The following is a 3,781-nucleotide window of genomic DNA, read 5'->3' as shown; positions in this document are numbered from 1 at the left end:
TTGGCCTCCCAATGAAACAAGCCTGTTTTCATATCCAGGGACTATCTCCAAGTATAAGCCCGGAGCTTGTACACAACATGGAATCGGACAGGACTGAGTACTATTGGTCAGTAGGAGATAAAGATACCTTCTGTCAACTCTTGTCTCTTTTTTTTGCCACCTGCCCTGTATCCTTCAGCACAGATTTGATCAAAATTGAACTTGACCATAGAGTAAACAGAATTTGGTATAGTCTAAGAAACCCTGTGGGTGTTTAATTAATAAACAGTTGTCGAACAGCTTCCACAGTCTACAGGCTAAATCAGACACAAATCAGGACACAGCCAGGAAGTATTTTTTTTCTAATACTGGAAGGCAATTTCTAAGGAAGAAACAGAAAATTAAGGTCCAGGAAGTCCCCAGTTCCAGGGGAAAGCCAAGATTAAGCCATCAGGCATTTTTGCCTAGGAGACCACAAAATAAGAAAACTAAGAAAGAGAATATGTTCCCATTTCACAGAAGGAACTATAGTGGCATGTATAAGGGAGATATATTTTATTCTCTCTTGTTTCAAGTTTTGAATAGCCGCAGGTGGCCCTGGGTGGCCACCTCTCCCTACATTGGTATATAATTTCATTTCTCTCAGGAAGTTTGGCAGAGATGGCAAATGTAAACCTCTCCAGGGGCCAGGAAAGTAACATAAACCTGTGACGCTGTTGGGTAGGAGATAACTGGGAGCAATGAGAACTGTGGTGACCAGTAGAGGACATGCCCAACCAAGGATTTAAATTCAAAATTTTGTAAAGCCACATGCTGGTCAAACATGTGTTTGTAAGTTTTTTGTTTTTTGGTTTTTGTTTTTTGGTTTTTTTTGAGTTGGAGTGTCACTCTGTAGCCCAGACTGGAGTGCAGTGGCATACTCCCAGCCACCGCAGCCTTGACCTGCTGGGCTCCGGTGATCCTTCTGCCTCTGCCTTCCAAGTAGCCGGAACTACAGGCGCGTGCTACCACGCCCAGCTAATTTTTTGATTTATTGTAGAGATGAGGTCTCGCCAAGTTGCCCAGGCGGGTCTCAAACCCATGGGCTCAGGCAATCCACTTGCCTCGGCCTTCCAAAGTGCTAGGATTACAGGCTGAGCCACCAAGGCCGGCCGTGTTTGTAAGTTTTGAACTCAACTTTTAGCATTTAGTTTTCTACTTCTGGTTAAAACTACAAGGAAAGAGGGATGGGCTTGATGAGTCCTCAGTGTCTTTCAGCTTAAAGATTTGGTCATTTTCTACTTAACATTGCAAATCAACCAGAACCTTTTAAGGATCAGATTCTAAACGAGGTTCAGTAAAAATCAATTTTCTAATACCGTAATACCACTCCCCTCGTTCTATCCCTCAGAACAAAATTTTTGCATGCTTCTCTTTTGTCTGAAATGTCTCCATAAAATGTATTTAATTTACCAGCAACATTTTCCCTAACTGTTCTCTGTGAGAGCTACTCTGGCATTTTGGAGAGTGTGGAGCTGATGCCTGAAACTTGATGCTGTTCTGAGATAAACATAGGTAAAATCGAGAAACAAACACTTTTTAGGCTGAGAGTATGATGATAGGGATAGGCATGGAGTTTTTGAGTTATCGGGGAACCACTAACTTGGTAGTTGGACTCTTATTGCTACATCTTCCTAACCTTCTATCCTTTAAACTCCAGCATGATATAACTCAGAAGCACCAGAAAACTACCTTGCCCACTGAGTGCATACACTGAAACAGGCTTTTTGAATGGGTTTTACATCAGGATTCTGCACAGTTCTAGAAATGGAACTGCACCATGTGGCAGAGACTGTAGCAACCAAAATAACAGTATGCAGAGAAGCTCTGCATCCAGTAAGACGTGAAGTTTCTTAGAGGGCAGAGATTGTTCCTTATGCTGTACATAGAAGAATATCATCAAACATTTCATTGATAATGAATAACCATCTAGAAAATCAGAATGGACTCAGTGAGGTGTTGAAGTTCATGAATGGTAATGCATGGTGGGATTGATGAGTTGGGGTTCTCATTTCACTGTGTCTGAGACTCCTCAAACATCATTGAAGTTAGTCAAGATTGAGGATTGTTGAATTAGAAACCAGTATAGATTTCTGAGCAGGCAATTGACAGGATAGAGAGAGTTTGATGAAGAGTATTTTGGTAACCCTACCCCTTTTGTTTGAGAGACATTGCCTAGTGGGTAAGCCCATAGGCTCTGGTGCCAATCTCTATGAGTTATAATCCCAGCTCTAGGTTATCTGTGAGGCCTTGGACAATTTGCTTAACTTCTCTGTACTTAGTCTTTCTTCTATAAAGTAGAGATGATAATAATATCTGCCCTACAGTGTTGCTGTGAGTATTAAATATGAAGCACATGGAACAGTGCCTACTATGTAGTGAGTATTCAAAAAGATTAGCTATTATTAATAAACTTTCATCTTAGAAGCTATTAAGAATCGAAATTAATGCTTACTATTTAAAGGTTTAAAGAGTTCTTAGCAAGTCATATCCCTTTTCTGGGTCTTAGTTTCCTCCTCTGTAAAATAAGGTGATGAGAATATATCATAGATTTTTCAAAAATGTTTTGGCAGCACAAGCTTTTATTGAAGATCAATTGATGCTTCTTTTTATGTAAATATTGGTATAAAGGAATGATATTCTATGTATGTCTTGAATCATTTTAGTCCCGAAGATCAAGAGTGGTCCTTTCTACTCTGCCATTCCTGGGTTTCTTAACTCTATGACACTGGAGAAATGTAATCAAAGGCTCCTGCCCCCAGCTCATCTGCTCACATCAACTGTTATGGGATAGTAGAAACCTTCCTTAAGCAGTGAAAGCTGCAACAATGTTTTTTATCACTTGTTTCTCTTTTTTTTTTTTTTTTTTGAGTTGGAGTCTCACTCTGTCGCCCAGACTGGAGTGCAGTGGCCGCTCCCGGCCACCGCAGCCTCGACCTGCTGGGCTCTGGCGATCCTTCCGCCTCAGCCTCCCGAGTAACTGGAATTACAGGCATGTGCTATATGCCCGGCTGATTTTTTGATTTACTGTAGAGATGAGGTCTCGCTGCCCAGGCGGGTCTCGAACCCGCGGGCTCCGGCAATCCACTCACCTCAGCCTCCCAAAGGCGCAGGATTACAGGCTGAGCCACCGAGCCCAGCTCACTTGTTTCTTTTTGTTCCACATGAAACCTGGCACTGGTCAAAGGAATCACACAAATTAGCTCGTGGGTAAAAGAACTAAGATTAGTATATTGGCTTGATTTTCATCCTTGTTATGCTGAATTCCAGGATAAGACTGCTCTAAAGAGTCCAGCCTAGGTGGCCAACTCCAATATTGTTTCTTCTTGAATGATGAAAGAGGGAGAGGACTCTGGAGAAATCACTTTACCTTTCTTAACCTGGAGAAAATAGAGTTGGCAATTGCTGTTTTTTCCTTCTCTCACAAAGATACTGCACAGAGGGCAGAAATAAAATAAGCCAGGAGCTAGAGAAATGACAAGCAGTGACTGACATAGCTGGTTGTCTCTCTCCATTACCATCTTTTGAATGAAGTGTTTCTCCAACATTGGACCACTGGCCACCTAAAATGAAACCATCTGGGGTGCTTGCTTGAGATTTCTAGGCCTCACCCAAACCCACTGGATCTAAATCTGTGGTTGTGGGGCCCAGCAATTTGAATTTTAATAAGCTCCTTAAGTGATTCGTTTGTCCACTAAGAAACTTGCTTAAGAAGAACCACTGGTCTCACTAATTGCCAGCTCCTTGAATCCAACTTAAAAGA

This window comes from Carlito syrichta, unplaced genomic scaffold, assembly GCF_000164805.1.
Source record: "Carlito syrichta isolate Samal-C Ts95f unplaced genomic scaffold, Tarsius_syrichta-2.0.1 Scaffold308971, whole genome shotgun sequence".
NCBI classification, from domain to species: Eukaryota; Metazoa; Chordata; class Mammalia; order Primates; family Tarsiidae; genus Carlito; species Carlito syrichta.
The sequence above is the reverse complement of the archived record's forward strand: the minus strand, read 5'-3'. Positions refer to the sequence as shown.